At 42.1% G+C, this 25104-nt stretch overlaps 1 protein-coding gene across 4 annotated transcripts in view; it reads right to left on the reverse strand.

Annotated features, from left to right (window-relative positions):
- PAG1 (phosphoprotein membrane anchor with glycosphingolipid microdomains 1) overlaps window positions 1-25104 on the reverse strand; it is a 90433-nt gene that overhangs the window by 31026 nt on the left and 34303 nt on the right. Inside the window, exon 1 of one of the 4 annotated variants that reach the window (XM_015855851.2) lies at window positions 6710-6900. The exons of 2 other annotated variants lie outside the window; for them this stretch is intronic. The gene's annotated coding sequence lies outside the window, so the exon portion shown is untranslated. Of the gene's footprint in view, window positions 1-4983; window positions 5157-6709; window positions 6901-25104 lie in introns of those variants that run through there. One more of the 4 variants, XM_015855852.2, reaches the window with a different exon arrangement.

Genomic DNA, 25104 nt, shown 5'->3' on the forward strand with positions numbered 1-25104 from the left:
TGGGACTGAAATGGTCCTACTTGCTACCTTGGTACAAATAGCACAAACTTCTTTTTTTAGTCAGGGAGTTGTCAGAGCAGAATATGTGCGTACCTGAATGCCTGCAAAGCCTCACCATGAAGTAAAATAGCCCCACTAAGGTAGCTTTGCAAAACACTAGCTAGTAATGGTGTTTAGCCACAAGACTTACATATGAAGATCCGATTTCTTACAAGTATTAGCATTGAAAGTGTACAAACTGTTGTTTCTGAGATAAATGTTCCAGTTCAAATGTCACAGACCTCACCAAAGGCATTCACTGTCAGTTCTGGGATTTAAAGTACAAAACAAAGACAACCCAGACTTAAACTGCATAGGAGTTGGTGGTGATCACAGTGCTAGTAATCACAAGAAACATGGATTTCTTTTTAAGCATCATTTTCCAGTGGCCTTGAGTGCTAATCAAAACAGAGACTATAATGCCTGCTTTAATGGAGTTTGTCTCAGTAATGCTCCTAAATGGGATAAACTGCATTAAACCCAGACAAGCCACAAGCAGAGATAAATGACAAAACAATACACTGAAAACCTAAAGATTCTTTTAATGTACTATTAACTGAGTTACCATCCATGGTATTCACGTTAAATGTGGTTTTGAAATCCATTTGTTGAACTGAACAACTAAAACAGAAATGTTGCTATTTTCCTGTTTAAAACAACGGATTAAATAAGGCCCAAATTAACCTCCAGAACTGCTGGTTTGGCAAATACCGTGACATGACAGGTTGCACATCTACCTTTTGACTTCTTTAACAATAAGAAAAGCAGCTCCACTGGAGCTTTTTCTTAAAATCAATAGAGGAAAAGTGCTTTTACCCAGGGAGTCCTGCACACAAGCTGAACATTGGCACATCCCTGGAAGGATGCTCCAGCAGGATAAGGACCTCAGCACTCCCTCAGCGGGCCTCTGCCAGCCCCCACAGCTCTAGAGCCACAGGGACAGACATGTACCAATCTCAGCAAGCTTTGAATCACCCTTTAAACATTTATGGCAAGGGACACTGATGGCAGGGAACATTAATGCTGTAGATGTTCCAGTGTCTCACCACCCTCACAGTAAAGAATGAAAACCTTCAAAAACAGGAGCTGCAGCTTACAGAACAAATGATTTATTCTATAATTAACGTGTCACTCTAGAACTACAGAGCAAAAAAAAAATCCCATTGTTTGCATTGCTGTTGTAAAATGGTTGCTCTTCTGCACTCAAGGGACTGCAAAAGGTCAGCGATATTGAAAATACATGATTTATAAAGTACTATGGGATGAGATGTGCTGTGTAAATGTAAATTATTATTAGAGCATATTCTATTAAATTGACATACCCTGAAATGGAATCAGCTGCACCGCAAGAGCAGAGCTAAGAAACTCCAGAGGACTGAGGCTTGTCTATAACTACTGACAGCCTATGGCAGCATATGTATAAATTCGTCTCACAGTTACTCACAGCACTGAAAGTTATTGCTGTTCACCTGGAATAGGTCATGTGCAGATTTGAAGATCTTGTGATCCACAGAAGTGGCACAGCAGGCAAAGGCTGGAGACTGCTCAGTAGCACAGTCAGAAAGTGGCTTCTGAAGCAGCTGTGGGCACAGGAGCTGCCGCACAGCCCAGCCGGCTGCTGCAGAAATGCTGCCATGCACAAGGCAGCTCCAGGTGTGTTCCAGGGATGCTTGGGATGCCATAATCCTCATGTGCCTGAGAGCCAGCCTCAAGTGGCACCTTCAGACTCAAAATATGCACCTCACTCAGCCCCGGGTTTCATGGGGGCATCCAAACTCCCCATGCAGGTTCGAACCTTGAGATTTACAGCTATACCCAGAAAGGCTTCCTGAAAACATCTCCTGTCTGAGTGAGTGAGAGGCACTGGATGAGCGTGGTGCTCTTCTCCTCCCTCACAGAGCTTCTGGTTTGGGAGGGAGACATAAATTACACTTCCATGCACTTTTGGGGACTGACTCCAGCTCCTCTCTTTCTCCTGACCATGATACTTTCAAGTTGCAATAAATAATCGGTTTGAAGCAGATTTTAAACTGTTTGAACAGCCAGTATTAGTCCACTTTACCATAAATGGAGAAAGGTCCCTTCCCCCTTCCCAAACAGACACAGAATGCAGATCATATTCTGAATTCTTCTTAAGCGCAGGCCAAGAGATCTCACCAGCACAATCTGTTCCCATTCACATTCCTATTCCCATTCTCACAGATTCTTTTATCTAATTCCCTTTCTCCCTGAAGTTTACAGCATCATTCCAAAGATTTTTGCAGCTGCACTTTTGCTCCCTCCTCTTGAATTCTCTCTCTCTTCAATGATCTAAAGTCCTTCTTCAAATAGTGCCACTTTCTTCCAGAAGTGCAATGCCATGAACTCTCTACAACAAACTCATCTGTTGCCACCTTTTCTCTTGTGCTTAAATGAGCACGTTTTTCTTCTTTCTTTCTTCTTTCCTTTCTTTTTGTAACAAAAATGTCTGAGTTTATGAGCTTTCCATTCCCAGTGGGGAAAAAAAGGAGCACTTTCTTCTGAATGTATTTACTTTTTTCCTGTGAAAACTGATCCATCTGTCTGGGAGGTAAAGAACATTTGGATGATCTGCATTTGAGGGAATAGCCAGAAGAGGTTATTGCATAAAATGATTGATTTGCCAGCAACAGGAATTTTATTCAAAGGTAATGGCAAAGTTATTCTCATCTACACAAAACAACTTGCACTGCACATAAAAAAATGCTCCATACTGAAAATAAGACTATTGTATTCGCTTCACCGATGACTTAAGGGGTTTGGCTTTTACTTTATTTAGACAGATAACTTTTAAGAGATGTGCTGCTTTGGCTGCAGCTGGCCTGCAGTAGCAATGGCAGGCTCCGACTCTTAGGCTACACACTGCATGATTTATCTGTGCTGCAACTGCAAGCGTTTACCATGGGGGACTACTCTTCCCTTTTGTTTTTTCCTTCTGTTTCCATCTCTCCTTCCCTAACAAGGATATCGACAAAAATCAAGTTAGTTTTTCTGGTGTTCACAATCCACTGACTAGAACACAGAGCCAAACTAATCTCCTCCAGATAGTTCTTCTGCTTACAGGTTTGAGGAACAGCCATACTGTGTAGGGTCTCTACTTCGCAACCTTTACTATGTGATGGAGTTGAGTGGTATCTGGAAGGACCCTGTAATCTCTGCTTTAGCAGTATTTTTCTGGACCTGACTCAGTGCTGGAAGTCAAACCTCTCTTCTGAGGTTTCTATCAAATATCAGTTAACCACCTTGTCAACAAGAAAGATAAAGGCCACAGGACTGCTTATTTGATGCACTACAGCCTTCACATTCAAGAGATAGTACCAAGCATTTGTAGCTCCTTTTCCTGCCTGTCCTTCAATTTCTCCATGGCACAATCTTCAATACTGCTACATCTTGCAATTGCTTAAAGTCACCTCTGTGATGTGAACAGAACGGCCATCCTTAAAGCCCTATCAGCAAGAAGCTATGAACCCAGTGTAGGCAGAACACATGAGCAGTTTCTCTGCTTTCCTTTGAATTCACCCACACAACAAATGTGTGAATGAAATAAGGCACTTCTTTCTGTGTCTACTATGTTGCTCCTATAATCTTTGTAACCTGTGGAAACTTCTGAATGGACTGTACTGGCATGGTGAAAATGGCAGACCCAGAGATAGGCAGCCCATACTTGTGGTTTAGGCTCTCTTCCATTCTCCAGCCTCCCTGTAACACAGGTCAGGCCTCCCGTGACCTCACATCCCCATGAATCACAAAGTCCTTCCCTCTCAGGTTAAGGCAGCAGCAACTTCCGATCATCTCGTGTCAGGCACATTTGTATTTGTAATTCATTTCACACAAGGCAATTCATTAAGCACTCTATTTTGATTACCATAATGTGCAAAAGCAATTTTGTCTCTCCTCCATACAGGGTCACTTTTATGCCAGCTCGTTTTTGACTACATCAGTCTTTTCCCATAGTGAAAGCGAATTAGTGTTTACATTTGGTTAGTTAAAATATTTACATTGCACATTCAAATGATGCGCTTTCCCAGTGACAGGGCTGTCTGTGGTATTTCCTCCTGTACCTACTCTGAAGCAGAAACAGATGATTAGGATAAATATTCTGGGTGTCTCTAAACAAGCAAATTAGGGCAAGAAGCTGCACAGCTATTCCATTGATGGACTCTGTAATATCAATGCAGGCTGTGTCATCTGCCTAGCACTGCATGAAAGCATGCCTTCTAAGAACCAAAAGAGCAGAGCGACACGTTCTACAGTCACCATGCTTCAAAAGGATTCCCTATTGCTCTCTCAATGCATGAGATGGGCTGAATCACAGTGTGTGTAGGTGCTGGGACTGGAGATATGGAGGCTGCCTGGCCACCAGTTTGTGAGCAAAGAGCACCCAGAGTGTGGGCTACCACCAAGCAAGGCTGCAATGTCCTGTTGCTCTTGTGTGTGTTGGCACCAAAGGGAGATGAATTCTCTCCGAAAGGAGCAGAGAAAGTAGAGGGACAACACTTCTGTAGTGAGAAGGAAACGTGGAGCAGAAGTGAATATAGAGTTGAGAAGGAAAGGTGATGCTACAGCTGGCCAGGGAAGGGCACAACGTTGTCACACCTGACTCCCTTCTTTCAATTCAACATTTAGAAGCTGAACAAACGACTGCAGCTGCTGCTGCGCAGAGACTGATGCACAACAAGGTGTACCAACAACAGTGTGGCCCCTGGAGGGGCTGCCTGAGGCCAGCAGGGTTGAAAAGGCGCACACAGCAGTGAACTTCAGTGTCATATAGCGTGTATTATCATCCACACAAGTAACAGTTAACTTTTCCTTCTAAAAGCAAAACAGATGCAGGATGAAGTAATTCCTCACATGGGAACTCAGTAGCAATGCAAAATGAGAAAGAAAAGCTTCAAATTCCCAGCCCACAGCAGGCACACTGCTTACCTCCCAGCAGGTCTGCATGCAGGCTGTCTGGCAAGGAGCAAAGGCTCCTGAGCTGCTGAAAACCGGAGACACTGAGGATGAGGAGTTACTGCATAGCTGCGCCTGTGCTCACACTCACCACAAACTGCTGCATCTACTTGTTTACAGTGGATGAAAGTTGACTACGCAAGGAAGAGCTGCCTATTTTAAATGGACCCTGCCTTAGTGCCGTGTACTTGGGAGGAAATGGGCTGGAACTGTTGCTGTATAACTGAGGCGTGCAGCCTCAGCAAATAAACTTTAGGCAGGATAGTGCTGTGTGGGAGAGACATAGTTGATCCACTTTTCCCAGCTATCAGCAAAAGAGATGATGTAGATGTTTGCTAATTAAGCACAGCAGTGAGAGTAAAGCTCTATACCTGCCTAAGCCAGTGTATTCATGATAATAAACAACCAACGCCGATTACACTTAGAACCATAATTCTCCAAGTACACATTCGTTTACAGATACGAGTGCCTATAGTATGGAGTATGGGTCTGAACTGCATACAACTCAATTGCAACCAAACACCTCTGGGAGATACAGTGGCCTTTCTAGTGTCTAAATGGGGGGGCTGTAAGAAAGAAGGGGACAGACTGTTTTGCAGGGCCTGCTGTGATAGGACAAGGGGAAATGGTCTCAAATGAAAAGTGGGGAGGCTTAGATTGGATATACAGGAAGTTTTTTACAATAAGGGTAGTGAAGCATAGGAACAGGTTGTCCACAAAGGTGGTGGCTGCCCCATCCCTGGACACATTCAAGGCCAGACTGGACCAGGCTGCTGGTGGTTACAGCCATGGCAGTGCTCACTTTTGGAATGGGCTGCCCAGGGAGGTGGTAGAGTCACCATCCCTGGGGGTATGCATGAAACATGTATATGTGGCACTAAGGGACATGGTTTGTGAGCATGGTGAGATGGGCTGACAGCTGGACTGGATGATCTTATGCTCTTTTCCAACCTTTATGATTCTATGATTCACCCAAACAGTTAATATAAACTCCCAGAAATACAGTTAACAACTGCAAGAGACAAATAGCAGCAAAAAAAAAAACAAAACCCAACACCTGGAGAGTCGCTCAGACAAATGGCATCTTCACTTTAAAAACAGAAAAACTAATTAAAACATCTCAGACCACTAAAAATATCACGGAAGCAGTAAGGATACAGGAGAAACAGCAGCACAACAGCACAAAATCTGTTTAGCACAGTCTTCATGCTCTCAGTTATTCCAAAGCAAATGCAAAACCCCCCACGTGTTTCTTCCTGCTGAGGTGTGCAGAACAAACGTGTGTTTTCCCACGGCACAGCACAGCCAGTGCACCCACCGTACCTGCAGCAGAGAGGAGCTGTCTGTGGTAACAGGAAGAAATATCTCCCTTGCCTAATGGCTGTATGGTAATGTATTTCTATTAGCAAAACCCATTTAATATTGCATTTGCATAGTGGCTTCAGGCTTAGAAAGTACGAAAGTGTGAGACAGAATGGTCTTTTCTCTCTGTGACGGGAATGCAGACAGATTTTCTCGCTGATGGTGGTGATCCCAAAACACCCCCAGATGCAGCACGCTGCTTGTGCTAATGCTGCTCTCCTGCAGAGCCCAGCAGACTGCAAAACTTCTCCCCCCGCCATACTGCACATGCTGTAACTCATAAGCAAACAGCAGCAACACACTGTGCTCCTGTAGGGACAAAGCCTTAAAGCCTTACCTTCTTCCTCCTGCCAGCGGAGCTGTCAGCAGCCCGGCTCTCCCAGGAGCCCCCTCCTCGTGCCCTTGCAACTCTGCACACACAGCGCGGACCTCACCTTGGCACTGCCAGTGCACTGCAGCCCTGCAAAAAGTAGCCTCTGTGCTTGGCTGCTGATACGGTCACAAAGCCATCCTAATGCACAGCCCTGCACTTCCCCCCCCCCCTTTATTTTTCTTTATTCTTCTTCTTGCTTGGTTCGATGAGAAGCAAAGGGGGCAAAACGCGATGTGCTCTGGACCAGCCGCGTGAAGAGGAGTGCAATGCTGTCAGCGCATGCCGGTGGCAGGAGGGGAGGTGGAGGCTCCCTGCCTCGCCTCGCACATTTTTGTTTGGACCGTGGGTGGCTGCGTGAGCAAAGCATCCTGAGCAGAGGAGGAGTTACCCCAGGACTCCAAGCCTTGGCTGCCACTTAGAGCCCAGGAATGAGTGAGGCGGCAGGACGGCAACCTGGCAGCGTGGTGACCCAGCAGGTCAGTGCCCCATCAGGACGGCAACCCAGTGGCTGGCAGCCCAAACACCAGTCCTGTCCGACATCCATTTGTAGCCAAGAGGTGCTGTGTCCCTGCTGGACTCTGTGACCCTGCAGCTCCGGGCTAAGCTGGTCAGTCACCCTCTGCATGCGAGGCTGTTCACCATGGAAAAGCCACATCCTCACCTCAGCAAGTGACTGTGCGCTGAGACAGCGGGTCCCACAGATGTCTGCAGCTGTCGGCGTGAAAGGAAGGTGGCAGCACTTTGAAAAGGCAAACCTTTTAAACTGATACGCCCGTATCTCTTTCCTCTTAAAAGACAGACTGCTGTGTGTGCATTTCATACATTTCACATAACTTCAAGTTTGTTGTCTTTGCTATCAGAAAATGAAAAGTTATCTTGCCCTGCTGGTGATGAGCCCTGCTGTAACCAACTGGGATTTTGCAGATTAACTCAAAGATTCCCATGCTGTGCTAGAGGTACATGATGGCTGTTGCACATTTCTTTATGTTAATTATAATTCAGATCCTAAAATAGTGCCAGTGATCACAGAAGTACACAATGGGTTTTCTTACAGTAACAAACAGCAAGGGACACACAGTCCTCAGGGTTCAGCACAACCACCAACTCATTCCATCTCCCGGATGAACCATCGTAGCATTACAATGATTTCCCATGCAATTAGTGCTAATTGATGCCTTGCTGGCAATGCCTCATGAGCCCCTCTCGTCCTTTTAGCAGGTCCCACCAGGTCAGCCTGAGAGCCACCAGCTTGCAGCACTGCAGCACCAGCTCCATGGGCTCCTTTTGCTGTTACACTTAGTGGGAACTGGCCAGGGCTGTCCTGAGGAACAGTCCCAGGTATGCCAGCCACTTCCAAGTCACTGCATGTGAATTTGCACCATGAGACATTTCTAGGTGGAAATATTTTGGAACATTTCCTAAAAACAACTTGATTGTTTGAAAGCATTTTGCTGAGGCTGAAACTGCAGCATCCTTGTTCAGGAAAGCCAAGCAGTGGTGCCTGTAGACAGCCCAGTAAGTCGGTGCACCTTGTGATCAAAATTCAGCTGAGAAAAGAGAGTTGTAAATGAGCAACCACCTCTTCTAATGTTATGATTTAATAATACTTCTTAAGAAAAGCCTTTTCCTTTGATCTATTAATAAGATCGAGCATTTGCCTTAGCATCTTGCCAAATGGACTCCAGGAAGATCAAGATTGCTTTGTACTAGCAGAGCCAGATGACTGTGGCAATAAACAAAGCGAGATACCTTTGACAGAACATCGTAAGTATCCAGTATGCATTTCAGAGTAGCACGCACACTTAGATTCCAGGTGAGTATCACAGCTGATGGATCTCAGATGAGATCTCTCTGCACTGTATAACTATATGTATGTAACCTCACAAATCACATACAGTTGTATCCTTTACAACAAAGTGCTGAGGCAGTTGTTTAGAGCCCAAAAGATGCCCTAAAGCAGAGAACTGCATGGAGGCCAGCCTACAAACACAATCCAATAAATAGTAAAGGATGTAATGTCTAATGCTAAAGTACATTAGGAAATGCTTGTTGCTCGTGGCAAGCTAAATTACTCCAACCATCATCATCAAGAGCAATATCTCGTAAATCAGCTTTATCTCCCCTGCATTTTCTGTTTCTCCTAAGTTTCTAGTCTACGCAAATCAGTAATGCTCTCGTAGCATTTTCCTCCTTTACTGTGCAGCATTTGGGAACCACAACACAGCGACAACAGGCTGCCTATCACCAAGTGTGTACGACGTGGTGTGCTTTGGCATAGAGGCAGCTGAGAACATTCCTGACAGTTACTCCTCTTGGAAAGCTGAGCCTGGAGCAGAAGAGAGAGCTACAGACTGCCTGTGCCACCTCATCCCACCTCTACCAATTCAGCTGTCTGCAGCTCTAGAGTTTGCTAAGGGCTTCTGTTGTACTTAGCGCAGATAAATCCAGTTACGTAGACAGAAATGCACAGCATTTGTGTTGGTAAGGAAACATACTGATATTTATCATTTACATGCATGTAAATTTACATATGTGACAGTTTATCAATTTTTGCTTTTTAGATTCTTCTCCCTGGGTCTTTGTGATCCTTTTTGGCTTCAATTTTTTAAAGGCTTTACTGTCTTCTTTTACCATATCTATGACATGTAAAGATCCAGCCATTATTTTTTAGCGTCACATGGAAAATTAATACCTTCAGACTATTCTCAGTTATTTTCAACTGCAGGAAACCTCATTTTCATTGGTGTAGATCCCTAGTTCCTGGTATTTTTGGATGTATATCACAGAAAGTTTGGGTTGAAAGGGACCTTAAAAATGATCTAGTTCCAACTCCCCTGCAGTGGGCAGGGTTGCTACACACTAGATTAGGAATATTAGCTAAATTTGGAGTTTGCCGTTGATGAAATCCATGAGGATGAAGACACACGTGCTCTGGACTGTGCACTTGATGAAGAGGGCTGGACTTCACACTGAGCTGCGTATCTCATTGAACTGTGTTATTTGACACACATCATTTGGGTCTATGGTCAGAGATTGCACCGAAGGCTTGCAACTAACTCAGATGAAGATATCCCTTACATAAACTGCATGGAAATTTATGGCTGTTTGGATTTTAATTTGGGACTATGTCTCAAGCCCCTTCTTACAGAAGTCAAGTCAAGGCCCTATGAAGATTTAAGTAATTCAGCCTATAGATGGTTTCCCAGTGCTACTCATTAGGACATGGATGGCTACAAATGAGCTTCCTTCAACTTCAGTTTGCCTACTATTTTTCCTTGCACCTTGCCCATTTTTATTAAAAATGAAGAAAAATTTCTCATCACTGATTCTTCATTTTCCACTCCTCTTCAAATGTATCCAAGTTATTAGGCCTGGCTCTACAGGGGCATTCTAAACCACTGTATTTAGCAGTAGAAATGACCAGTAAATTTCTTTTTCTTTTTAATCCTCTTCTGCATCCTCTCACTTTTCCTATTTTCCACTTTTTAATTTCATTTCCTGTCAAAGCTCTTTCAGACTCACAACATTCAAATCTTTATAGATCTGCTTAAAAATAGTGCAAATCCATTACCTAGTAATGTCATAGCTAACCAGGAGAAATACTCCTAAATTATTTGAGTTTATGGACAAGATCTGATTACCTAAATGAAACTGCTAAACCACAAATGCGCAAGGGAATCATACATTTATTTTTAAATGTCAGATCTGATTACAGTGCATCAAAATAATTGGCCAGTCTATAGGGGACTATAGCAGACAGAGGTTTTGGAAATGGAAGTGATACCGTTGTAATTGGCAAAGCAGCCACCAGAAGATATAAATCTAGGTATCAGTCAAGGATTTAAGATTATAAATGCTAAAGGGAGATAAAGGATGATATCATTCTGTCATATGTTGACAAGTTGTGATAGAAGAATAATACCTGTATCATAGCCTCATCAGCAGCCGGTAGGTTCCTGTCTCCTAGGGCTAACTTGTATTCCTGAGTCCTGATCCTGTCAGACTTGTTTGAATTATCCCAGTGTTGCTGCCAGGAATAGTGGCATCACACCCAGCATAAGCATAACTGATAGAAATGTTTTCATTCAATGAATTTATTATTTATAAAAAATGTAAAAATTAAGATCTCTGTATAGGTAAGTGTTAACACAAAGCATACAAGTCTTTCACCAGATCGATTGCTCTGCAAAAACTACTGGAAGCTTGTTTAAGTACTGAATTGGTACTAAAGATCTTTGTGGAATTTGTTCATAAAAGAGGGGATCTACCAGATACAAAGACAGAGGGAAAAGGAGAGCGAGGAAGGGAACGCAAAGCAAAGCAGAGAATCCATCTATATCAACTTTGATTTAACCACAGGGAACTGAGAAAGCTTAATTTTGGAAGACTCATTTCAGTAAGATGGGATAGAATATCACCAGCTCACAGCTTTTAGTCTCTTTGATTATCATTCAAAAGAGGAAACTGTTTTAAAAAGCAGGAAAAAACATGATCAACAACCTTAATCCACACTAAAGACACATAAAAGGTTGGCTAATTATTCCAAACACTTCTTTACACAACCAAGGCTGTCTGCAGCATTCTCCAAAGCATCCACAGGACAAAGCAGAGCAAGCTGCCTGACTATGCACTGCCTCATGTGGCACTGGCATGAAAGGTAGCAATACCGCAAGAGTTTGACCTGTGTTGTGGTCAATTAAAAAGCAGCCCAAAGAAGTGCAAAAACTAAACAACATTGCCAATTTCTCCCTTCTTATAAACATTCATAAACGTTCTGTCCCGCTTTCCTCCCAGGACTTCTGTGCATGGGAGCTGGCAGACAGTGCAGATGGACAGACAGACAGCACACAGTATCACTGCTCTGACCAGCACCTGCACAAGAAACACAACCTAGGATGTCTGTACATCTCAGAATACACCAGACAGTACAGCAAACAATGGTGAGATTGGTTTGAATAAGCAAGCTTTGCCAGAACATGTAGCTGCACATCACAGAGGATCACATTAGCCTGCCTATGAAACCCCCACACCTAACCAAATCCTGAAATTCTTGTTCAGCATTTGCATTAAACTCATGGGAACTATACGGGTGTCACTAGGCCACCTCTCCCACACCAAAGCAGGGAGATGGGACAGATGGATACGAGTCAGACACTCCCCTTGAAGCCTGGGTGGGGATGCAGACGTTATGAGGCCCCACGTGCTCACACCTTGGCCCAGCCTGGCTGCACAGCTCCTGCCTTCCACCACAGATGAGCACAGAGACAGAGGTGGCCCAGCTCTGGAGCTGTCAGCTATTGCAGCACCAAAGGTAGGTTTGTGTAAATAGTTCAATGGTACCCAAATTCATCTTGCTGAGCTCACAGCCCTCCTCATGGTTTCTAAAGGATTTCATTATTTTTTCTCTTTTCTCATTGCCTGGGAAGGGGAAAGACAAAATATGAATTGTCCTTTACTATCACTTTTAAAGACAGATGCTTAGCATGGCTGTCAGCACCTCAGCCTCCTTCTCCTGTGTTCCCATTCTTTCCTTTAGCTGCCACCTTGCTGCAGCCACATCCTTGTTCTTCCCCTCTCCAGCAGCTCTAGCCCCCTTGTGCCCAAACCCAAAGCACCCCCAGCAATGATCTTCCATTCATCACTGTGTCTGTACAACATGAACATACGTTCGTGCTTCATCCACACTGCACAAGCATCACTCAGAATGAGTAGAAAATCATTTCAGGTGACTCCAACCCTGTTCTCTCTTTGATTTTTTCAACCCCTCCCCGAGTATCAGTACATTAAAACCTTCCAGGCTGAGCAGAAATGCGCTGCATCAATATTCATCTAGGAGATCCTGGAGAAAGTTCATTTATTCTTTTTTTCAGCATTATCACAGTTAATTGGAAACATCTGTTACAAATACCTGTATGCCAGAAGCATCCCAATCTACCAGGCAGTCTCCGCAGGAATACTCACTCTGTCCTTTCTGAATAGGTTTCGCCAATGGCATCTTTATTATCAAAGAAAAGACCCCATAAGAATAATCAGCCAAAAGCAGAGTTTAAATCATCTCTACTCACATTCACACAAAACAGTAACATATGTTGTGTTGTCACAGCTGTGAAAGGTATTTTCACATCCTTGTTGGGCTTGTAAATGCCTTCTTGCAATGAAGCAGGTCAAGGAGTTTCAGGAACACTGTGTTCCTCTGACGCCCCTAAAGCACCCTTAGCCTAATACAAGACTGCCGTGTATTCTAGTACACTAAATTAACATTTTACATTTGAATTTAGATTAGTGTCAATGTATTACATTAACATAAGCACATTATTTAATGTAATGTGGATTTTGACTATTTGCATAACTATTTATGTAAATAAAGGATAACTATTTGAATGTCCGTTGGAGAAAACAATTCCTGTGGGGATAGAATACAGTTGAAATACAAACTTTTTGTAAGTCCCAATGAACATATTCATTGAGACATACTGAAAATCTCTGCTTGAACTTGCAAACACAGGATTTCTAAACAGGTTGTCAAAGGTGATGAAAAACTGTAGATCAGGATTGACATTCTAAATATTATTAACCCCCCCCCCGACTGTTGTAAATGAGTTTCTTTTTAATAGGCTGAAATACAAGACATGCCTATTTTTAATAGAAGGAATATTCAAAATTTCTTTCTAATGAGAGAAAATCACAATGTCTGAGTATTATTTTTAGAGGAAAAGACGAACAAAGACATCCATATTAAGGAGCGAAGTGTGATTTTATCTAATCTTAATGAAGTCAGCCCAAACCAGAATGATGTCTTCAGCACAGAGCTTGTTCACAACAGCAGCTGGAGACTTCAGTGGCTCTAAGAGGCAGCACAATGGAAAAACTTAAGGTTTTTAAAGAGGTAAAGAGTCGTAACATAAGACTTCAAAACACATCTTTGCAGCAGATGCTCTTCCTTGAGATGCCAGACTAGGAAATTTTATTCAAGGGAGAAAAAAAAAAAAGCTGAGATTTTGAACCAGATTTCTTCTTAAATAGATTACTGTGGGTAAAATTTTCATGCAGATGGTCATTATCAACTCTTATCTTAAACAAGATTAGAAACAGATTTCACTTTACATGAAGATCAGAAGTCAGTTTTCTGTAACGTAGTCTTCTTACATCCTTCCCCCGCCTCACGGGTAAGAATGGCTGCAAATTCATGTTTTAACTATGTGGGAAAGAACAGTTCTTTGTTGATACCATTAAGAAGTTCCATGTTACAGTGAAGCAACTTTCAGCAATCAGGCAGAAAGACAGAAGTGTTAAAAGCAGAGGACCAAGTAGTAGTATCTGGATATCTAACAGAATCATAATGCTGACTGTAATAATATCAAAATAACAAAATAGATTGAAATGATTGTAAAAGAACGTATTTCCTCACTCCTGAAACAAAAACAATGGTTCCCATGCTACATTACAATTACAGTAACAATAACATAAGAATTTGGTTACAGACCTTCATCTCATCCAATAGGTTTTGGTGGACCATCATCACTTTCGTCTCTCTGGTGTGAGCACACTAAATTGTATCTCCTCCTGCTTTTCTTAAGAAGACGTAGTTATTTTATTTCCTAAGAAGGACACTTTCATTTTTATTTTATCCCTGTACTGAAATCAAGATAATAAGTTAATAAACCCACGAACCTTAGTGTACGAATTCAATACTGGTTAAGTAGTTTTCTTGAACTCTCACCATGCTGCCGTATAAAAATTAATACAATTGCTCTACAATTTTAAGGCATCATTAACCAGAAAATTATATAGTAAAGTGCATAGTTACTATACACATTCATAGGTCTTTGTACCACAAAGATAAGACTGCAGATACCTGCCTGTGAGCTCAACTTCTGCTCAGCTGAGCTGTAAAGCAGATTTATTTCAGGGAAGTGATGATTTAGTCGACAGCACTATGGCTTCCTCTGTCCCTTAAGGGAAAACCCTGATTAAACTTTTCCTGTGCACTGTAGAAATGTAGAAGCTGTACTCATGCACAGGTGGAAGTTGTGCCTTTTCTGTTGGTATAAAACAGAACTAGATGAAGGAATGAAACAAGAAAATTGCACATTCTTGTTTGTGGCATTGAGTCATTCTTGATTCTCACATTTGTTGGCTTGCCACGCTGCATGTCTGACACAAAAAACAGCATTTTACTCTCAGAGTACATCAGCAAGTAAAATTCTTTGAAAAGCAATGGTGAAATACATCCAATACCTTCCTTAAAATACATGTTACACTTGCTTCAGCCACAGAATCTTAATGTGTTTAATATATTTGGAATAGATAGTCACATCAGGGGTAAACAATGTAAGCAGGGAAGCTGGGTGAGAATAATCTTTAGGGGGAAAAAAAAAGAACCAGATGCTTTTGCTGCTTATGCATAGCATACAACCAAAGTAATGATAACCATTGTTATGGTGGATCCAAAAAAGAAAGCTTTGCATGCTTGAAGTGGAATAAATTGTCATCCCTATTCTTCTCTTGCTTGCCAGTTAAAGAAACATGAGCATTAACATATGAATGGACAAAACAAATTGCTGGATTTCCTTTTAAATCTTAAGTTCTGGTTGGTTTTTTTTTTCAAGGTTAAGGAGAACAGAAATCATGACACGTTTTCTTCTAAAACCCACAGATCAGCACAAACCTCAAAGGACCACACGTAGTAATGGAAGATGAACAGTGACTGGAATTGGGGGAAAATGGCCATCAACCCTGATCTGAGCACATCAAGCACAGCCCTGCTCTGCTGGCAGGACTGCAGGGCATCCCTGGGGCCACACAAGCAACCCACCACATCCTCCTTTCATATCCATGCTCTCAATTTCCTATCCGAAATCCTCCTCAGCACTAGTATCAAAACAGTACCAAAGCCATGCTTTTGGCAGGGCACTGACAACACAACTAAATATGCACCTCCGTTGTTAGCACAGTACTCCAGTGTAACTGGTGCCCAAAGTTAACTTGTGTAGAGAACTGAATTAAGCCTGCCTTTTGGAAGGAACCATGTCAACATGGCACATGTGTACTGCAAAACCAAGAGCTGACTCTCTATCATCTCCTTTGCCTTCTGAGCTGCCTCATCCTCACTCCAGCTCCAAGCTTTCCTGTAAGTCATATCATAGAATAGCTTAGGTTAGAAGGGACCTCAAGGATAATGAATTTCCAACCGCCCTGCCACAGTCAGGGCCACCAACCTCCACATTTAATACTAGACCAGGCTGCCCAGGGCCCCATCCAACCTGGCCTTGAACACCTCCAGGGACAGGGCATCCCAAACCTCTCTGGGCAGCCTGTTCCAGATACCAGATACCATCCCATCCAATGTTCATCTGCATGACTTCACACCATTTCCACAGGAAATTCCACAGCTGGAGGAGTTTTTCTCCTTGGTGACTCTAAAAAGCAGCCTGGCCATGGGCCTAGGTGATCTGCTCTGGGTGTCCTTGATTGAGCAGAAGTTTGACCGAATGGCTCCAGATGTCTCTTCCTACCTCAGCATTCTGGTGAGTCTGTGAAACTGCTGAAGTTTCCCTTGCAGCAAAGTCAGTCTTCCAAGAAGTCAAACTGTGTGCTCTAGGAAGGGAGATTTTCTGTTTCTCTGCAGGCAGATCGATATTTAGGCTGTGCTACTGTGATAAGAAAATAGGGAAGAGACTCAGGATATTGCTACAAAAGCCTGGAAAAACAGATGTGGTTGATAACTGTCCCTTTAGGAAATGCAGAAGCTGCGGTCTCTCATATGCTTCCCGCTTCTGCTGTGTGGCAGCCCTGTGCCCAGGAACACATCTTCTTTTACACCGCCTACAGCAGACACTTTATACCATGGAGGAATGCCCCAAATATGCAGAAGCAACCAGCAATTTAATTAAAACATTCACACACGCACAGACACATGGACATCCCATTCCTCAAGAGAAGCACCTTAACTAAGTACAGGAGAACAGAAATTTCCCCAATCCCTTCTATAACCTGAAGAAACACCATCTTAGAAATTACCTTTATTTTTACCTCTGCTACAGCGGGGAAATGCTGATCACAAACCTCAGGGATTATCAGTGACTGCCTTCTATTTTGTGGCCCCACTTCACTCCGTGTTCATTTGCTTCCTCATGTCATTAATGTAATTTAACCTAAACAGATTTCTTCTCTCCCTGGCGTTTGCTATACTGCTGTCCATCAGCTCTTGGAGACAGCAGCATCTCAGCCTTCACTTTTTTTAGCTGAACAAACCAAGCTCTCACGATTCCTTTTGATACAATACGATCCATCATTTCCCCAGTTGTCCTGAGAGCATATCTGCAAACCATTTCCAGTTAGAATTCACCATCTGTCTTTAATGTGCATGGTACACACTATTCTCGCTGTGCTTTGTCAACACTTTAAAGTATGTTGTTAATACTTTCAGTTTCTCTGGCAGAAATACCTCTATGTTTAATAAGATAAATGTAGGAGTGCATTTATCTTATTAACAGCAGCAGCATACTTGATCTTAGACAGAATCCTAGGCTTAAGATAAGTCAGAAGATGCAGGACCTTGGTCTTGGATGCCCTAATATAGCTGCATTTACTTTTGCATGGTTTTCAACTGATCAGGCTAAATTCAGATGGTTATTCCCCAATGAATACGTATGTACACAATGACCTTGCACTTTACACAATTACATTTCATCCCAAGTCTGTTACTACATCTTGGCAGAATGAATCCTTCTTTTATGCTGTTATGACCCTGTTCTGAAATGCTGGTTACACTTATCTTTGAGTCATCTGCTAATCCATAAGTGCACTGTTTCTTATTTATGCCAATGAAGGGAAGATCCTCAATGTGTTTCATCTCCTTTGAGAACCATAATTAGTAGCATCCCCTTGGCAGCCACTGGTACCATTGCACCTGGAGTGCTGATGTTGCAGCAGTGCTTTGGCAATTGCTGAGCAGTGCTTGCAGTGGTTGGACTTGATGATCTTAAAGGTTTTTTCCAATCTAAGATTCTAAGATTCAACAGAAGCATTGCCATCTTTTCTCTATTCAGTTTTCTACCTAATTTTTCTTTCATAGATCTTCTCTTACCATACTGATAATTCTCCATTTGGGTGCCATATTTAAGTTCTGTATCAAAGTTGAGGTGGATTGCATCTGTTGCTTTTGCTCAGCAATAGAACTGAAGAAGATGTAACAGCTACCCTTGGCGCAATACACTTCTTAACTGCTTCTTAATCTCATTTTCCTTTTGCTTCCATGATTTTGCTACCTTGTTCAAAATTTGCTTTAAAATAATACATACTGTATTTTTTTCCAAACCTCCTTTCCTTTGCTCTATCTTTTAATTTGAAAAATAAGTTTAATATTTCTCATTTTCATTGCCCATCATTCAATCTATTCACTAGACACTCCGCAATCTCATATATTCTCCTTTCAGGCAGGAGTCGAAATGCTTTTAAAGGTAAAATTTAATAACTTCTCCTGCAATACTCCTAATCTTTGGAGAAGAGGTGCCCACATATAGGAATTATTGATCATTATGTTTTTCCAACATGTACATGAAACTGCATCACTGTTCTTAATGTTACACTGCACTACTTCTTTTTTGACAGTTACAATTGCAAATGGGGTTTCCTCCCCATACCTTAATCAGAAAGGTTAGAAAGGTCAGATTCTCTTCACTCTCTAAGAAACTGTCCAGTTTCCTTAATAAGAAATCTAATCTCTCTTACCTGGAGCTAATGTTACTGCACTTTGGAACTGAACCCTCTTTTTGCAGCTGCTGTTTGAAACATCAGCAGAGTTTGGAAATGAAGGAGTCTCCTCTCACTGACATATCCTTGCATGAACATTAACTTCAACAGATGAGTTTAAGCATTTTCAGCCACTAGCTGTGGCACTCAGCAGTCTCTCCCACTGCACTCTAGCCCACAACCTAATTAGCGGCACTGCAAATATTCTAGGTATCTATTGTTGTAATGCCCAGAGATGTAATTAGAAGTGTGTGTGTGTACACAGATAGGAAGAAAAGAGAACAAACGTACAGCTCCAACTGGTACCTTTATTAACTCATTCTCAGTAGCAGTATCACATACAGGGTTAGCGTGAGGTTAATGTATACCCCACACTGTGACCTTTCTTACTGAATTTAATTGCATCCCTACCAAGGATATAAAAAAATGAAAAGGCATGGGCTGATTGATTCTCTTGCTTGCAGACCACAAGAGCTCGTCTCAACAAAACCTTGCCATTAAATTTACAGCACTGCTGAAAAAGTGTTTCAGATGATGTACGCTCTAATCTAATTTTTGAAACAATTATACCAGACTCTCCACTGTCAGCCACAAAATCCCCATTTTACCTCTTCTGTAAGCCCTCTACACTGTGTACAACATTATGTTTCCATTGTTATCGTGCTTAAAATAAGTCTCACACTGTCAGAGCATTGCTGCAAGAATTAAAGAACTCTTTACGCATTTTGCCCCTGGAATCTTCAGGGACTTCAGAAACTACAAGTGAAGGGAAAAAGTAAAAAGTAAAGACAGGTTGTCATGAACCTAAATGGGACATAAACTCATGGTAGACACTTCCACTATACATGTGCAACACATGTATAAAGTATGATATGTTTTGTTATAAAGGGGTTTATTCTAAGCTTCATTCATTTTCTTTTAGGCCAAATTAGATTTCTTTGCTCATTTTCATTATTATTTAAAAATATTTTTTCTAATTTTTTTTTTCATATACTGAGTAGTGACACTATACTCTGCTCCAAAAATAACCATGGAAATCCATGAGATATGCATTTGTTTAAAGCAGATTCCACTTGGAATGGATGAAAGTAAAAGCCAACCACACCAAAATGTCAGCTGTTTTTAAAGGAGGCGATAGCAGACACATTTTGTTATTAACGTATTGGGTTTTTAGCTGTTGCACTCATCGTGGCCAGAATGACTCATTTCCATTAACACACTGAGCAGCTCTGTGCACAGCTGAACAATCAGCTGGATCGGTTGTGTTTAGAGGAATGGAAATTTGGACAAGTCCCAAATTACAGCAGACCCGAGGTCCCGTTTGCCAGCAAATCATTTGTAACAGAAATGACTTTAAATGACAACACTAAAATTAAATTTGTCCCATGTTTAACATGCCCATTAAAAATAAATCCTTAAATGCTAATCAGTGAGGCTCAGATGTCGATAGCCAAAATGACCATGTGGTTGGTCACAGCCCATCTCAGCAATATCTCAGACTTGGACAAGCTGCGGTGGCTGTGCAGTTAAGGCTGAACCCACCCACTCAAGAAAAGAGAAAATCACCATTATAGCTCCTCCATTTCCACACATCTCTGTTACAGAGGTACTGGGAGTGCCATCAGGAGGCACAGAACACCAAATGAGGACAGAAGCAACAGCAGGCTGGGATGGACCTGGGGCTAGAGGGGTTTCACAGATCTTTGAACAAGGAGTCGGCTTTGAGAATGCAGTTAAGAGCCCACTGCAAACCTAAATTCATAATTTCTCATCTAATTAATCAGAATGCACGCTCACTGCACAGCTCCATTAAGGCAAAGACAGAATTAGCCTCATCACACATGCAACAGCATATGTCTTTCAATATGCGCTGCAAAACAGATACGGAATAGAAAACAGATGACTTTTAGCTTCCTATTCTGTCTACTGGTAAAGAAACATTCAGAAAACCCTGCGTATCTTCATGTAAATATCTTTGATGTAAATTACTCGGTGCGAAGATAAATATCAAAGTTATGCTAGATAAGTAGCAAAAGAAATATTAAAAGAGTGGGGAGGAAATAAAAACACCAACAAAATCTACAAAGACGAAAAATACACAACAGTGTATTTGTGTTCCGAGGAAAGTCTAAAGCCAAACTTCAGCATTTTCTTTTGGAAGCAACTCTCTGCGCACTGAGAGCAAACTTACATAAACTGCTGGCTTTTCTTCTTAGAATATTCAGGCAGTCTGCACATTTTTGTCATCTTTAAGAAAATAAACATGAAAACCAATGCAGGAAGAACTCCACAAAGGAGAAGTACAGAAGAAATTCAAATACTTTGTTATAATAATAAATGAGATCTTGGCCAAGCAGAAAGGCACACAGACTGCTGTTGGTTTGATAGCCATCCCTTCGGGAGTGCCAAGCAAAGAGATTCACTCTTTACTTCTCCTTGGTGACCTTCCCACCTTTCATTAATGTTATTTCACTCTTCACTTTTGTTTTCAAACTCCTACCTCAGTGCTCTTGTCCTACCCCTTCTGCATCCCTTCAGATGATGGTTTGCTGGTATCTAAAATAAGATACTCTGGGTATCCAGGTTACTTTCAGATGAAGTAACTCTTCCCAATCAGTAAAGCCTAGAGGGAAAGCACTGCTCTTTTCTGGCTAGATAGTAAATGTTCCTCTTCCACTGGGCACACAAATTATCTTCTGCTATTTGTGAAGAGAGTCGACTAATTGTTTACTTCCATGAATTTCTTTATGCGATTCCTCCAGTAGCTCAGAGGACTGTGCGGAAGTTGCTGCAGCTAACATATGGCAAACAGGACGAAAAGCCTGAACACTGGAGAGCAGCACACAGCCCTTTTCCTTGAGAAACACAGAAACAGTCACTCTGAAGTTTAATCTTCAGCTAAGAAAGCGGCAGCAAAATGGGTATCAAACAATAATTATCTTTGGTGAGCGTCACTCCCCATCTCAGAGGAAACATGATTTTCAGCCTCCAGGGAGGGGTGCAACATGTGCTCATTAACGGCTGTTTATACTGATCAACACCACCGCTGTATTAATTTTTTCCCCCTTAAATGAAGTATTTCATGATCAAAGTATTGAAATCAGCACTGCCAAAGCAGCACTATTTGAGCAGTCAAGTGAAGTACATGCACGTTTGAAAGATCAGATCTTAATGAGGTTTTTCAGTTGTTTTTTTGGCACGAATACAACAAACACTTCAACACAAATGTAGCTCTGCCCATGCAAAGTGAAGGGCTTTGCTCATGTAATTAGCATCTACAAGCACAAGTATTTGTTTATAAGAAAAGAACAAATCATTAAAAATATATATTAGACCATTTCATAAATAGACTAATTAGCTCTGAAATCGCTGCTTTTTTAAACCATGTGACCAACATGCAATGTGTTGCCCTTCATTTCTCAGTTTTCATTGCAATGGATCCTGTGAATCTGACACAACCTCATTAAAACCAACAGACTGTTGGGCAGAACCTTGCACGTGGTGTATGGAATGCAGCGCATCCAAATGGAAAGCAGTGTATTGCCATTCCAGTCAATAAGGCTGTAGACCTGTCTGTACCTTTAATTTCCTCATCACAACCTCAACTGACGGCATAACCTCAGTAGATATCAACATACACCTTACAGATCAAGAGAGCCTGCTGTCTCATAGTGTACCTCTGAAAATGAGAACATAACCAGTGCTCACCTACATTAGTTTACATTACTATGTCTGCCTCTAAATTTATCGCATTTATTTTGAAAATGGTGAAAATCTAATGTATTTCAATAGTATGTCAGTAGTCTGTCACCTTCAGAGAAAGCTGGTATTAGAAATATTGCCACCTGTAGCTTAAGACACGCGGGTGCAATCCAGGGTGTGTCAAACGTGACCAGAAATCGGGTTCTTGGCGCCAACTGGGAAGTGCCTGGACAAAATACACTTGGCTGTTCTGGGTTAATATTTCTTCTTTTCTCAAAAGGTCTGTTTTTGCTTTTGTATGATAGACAGGTGAGTTTCAAATCTAATATTTTGCAGCAAAAAAAAAATTTGCTGATTTTTTTGGTCTGTTTTGGATCAGTCATAGGCAAAAACAAGCAAGCTTCCATGAGTCCCCTGAACTATAAATGCACAATAGAAAACCTAATTTGAATTCTTAATAGCTTCTATATAAAAGCTTGCCTAATGATTACTTCAAATCCCTATTAGTATCTACTTCTTCATATCTCGGACTACTTCTTATTTTTTCTTTCCTTTTTTTATGTTCAGAACCACTTAAACTTACTTATGGCATCAATAAGCTATAAGAAGAACAAGGCAACTTACATGGTAAAACCGAGATGAATACGAAAGATCTTAAATATATACTGTAATATTTTCAGAAGCAGGTAGAGGCCACAGAAGCATGATGGTAGTAATAAAGGCAATAAAATGAAGCTATATAAATATCTGTTTTTGTTTTCAGGACACTTCCTGAAATTATGAAACCACTCTGGCTTTGTTTTTCACTCATCACTTCTCTATCCTGTCAGAAGGCAGCGCAAAAACACCAAAATCAATATTCTCCTGCTGCCGAAGACTAATAGATCTAACCTAATTGCAACCATAAAGCTACTCCTGAGTATTCTACCATAGGATTTTAATGAAGATAAAGTTCTGAACACGCAGGTAGAGTAACAATACATGATTTCTTTTAAAGATAACTTACCTCAGAGCAGACTTTTGGCACAAAATGAAGAGGATTCGATTCTGCTGCTGTCATGCAACAGCTCCTCACCAAAACAAGTGACCTCAGAAGGACTGAGAACAGGGATAACTCAGCTCAGAAAAGGTCTCTCAGGTCACACATGCTTTTTCATCTGCTACTTTCAGGCCACACTGCACGTACCAAACCTCTGCAGCTCCAGCTAAGGGATAGGAGCTGTCAAAGAGTTTGTGCTTCTCAGCTGAGGGCAGGACACTGTAATATCTTCTCCCACCAAAAACCCACTGATACAGATGAGGTGATATTGAACTTAATCTTGGTTCCACAAGGAAATGTCCAACGGTGAAATAACAGAAAATTAGTCAGCATAACACATCCAGGCAAGGCTGAAACTCTAAGCAGAGAGAGCTTTAGCCAATATATGCTCTTTTTGTGTCATCTGCAGTTTCTTTCACCAGCAGGAAATAAGCTCCAGCTAGCATCAAGTGATGAATGGCTTGCTTGTCCTGGCTAAGTACTTAGCTTAGATCATGGGACAGAGCATAACAAGAAAAACCATTGAAAATGTGGCACCTATTGACATTTTTCAATATGCACTAACCCTTCCAATGCCATTATGTTTAGCTTTGAAGTACAATTACGTTGTTTCAGCTCTACATATCAATAATAACCTCATTATCTGAATTCCATCAAAATCTTTACACTTTTAAAGAATGCAAAGAAAAGGACGTCACTGAAAAATGACTGAACAATATTCAGTTCCATGACTCCCATACAGAAATCACAGAATGGCCAGGGTTGGAAGGGACCTCAAGGACTGTGAATCTCCCATCCTCCCACCACAGGCAGGGCCACCAACCTCCACATTTAATTCTAGACCAGGCTGCCCAGTGCCCCATCCAACCTGGCCTTGAACACCTCCAGGGACAGGGCATCCAAAATCTCTCTGGGCAGCCTGTGCCAGCACCTCACTATTCTCATAGTAAAGAACTTCCCCCTCACATCCAACCTAAATCTTCCCTCCTTCACCTTAAAACCACTTCTCCTTGTCCTGCTGTTATATACCCTTTCAAAGAGTTGATTCCCCTCCTCCTCCTGTTTATAGGCTCCCTTTAGGTACTGAAAGGCTGCAATGAGATCACCCTGCAGCCTTCTTTCCTCCAGGCTGAAAAAGCTCAGCTCCCTCAGCCTGTCTTCATAGGGGATGTGCTCCAGCCTTCTGATCGCCTCTGTGGCCCTCCTCTGGACCCTCTCCAACACCTCTGTCTTTCCTCTTCTGGGGGCCCCACACCTGGACACAGTACTCCAGATGGGGCCTCACAAGGACAGAGTACAGAGGGACAATTGCCTCCCTGTCCTTGGTGGCCACCCCTCTTCCGATGGAGCCCAGGATACCATTTGCTTTCCAAGCTACAAGAGCACACTGCTGGCTCATGTTTTTCATCCACCAGGACCCCCAGGTCCTTCTCTGCAGGGCTGCTCTCAAGGACTGCTCCTCCCAGTCTGTATATATGCCTGGGATTCATCCGGCCCAAGTGCAAAACCTTGCACTTTGCTGTGGTGAACCTCATTAGATCCACCTGGGCCCACCTCTCAAGTCTGTTGAGGTCCCTCTGAATGGCACCCCTTCCTTTCTCTGTGTCACAGACTCACACACTGCTGCTGGTGTTAACTGTTCAAATCACAGTGCAGTGGCTTCACCAGTTAAATAACAGCACAGAGACCAACAACTGTCTTGGAGATGAGTCCTGCTGTCAGTGACAACAATATGTAATTAAGGTGCAACAAATGTAGTATTCAAGGACAGAACACAGAGAATGAGTCATGAAGCACAAGAGCAAAGCAGAAATCATTTTTTTGGTATGTGGATATGTACAAAGAGGCTAAGCTAATTTGTTGC

Source organism: Coturnix japonica, chromosome 2, assembly GCF_001577835.2.
Source record: "Coturnix japonica isolate 7356 chromosome 2, Coturnix japonica 2.1, whole genome shotgun sequence".
Lineage (NCBI taxonomy): Eukaryota > Metazoa > Chordata > Aves > Galliformes > Phasianidae > Coturnix > Coturnix japonica.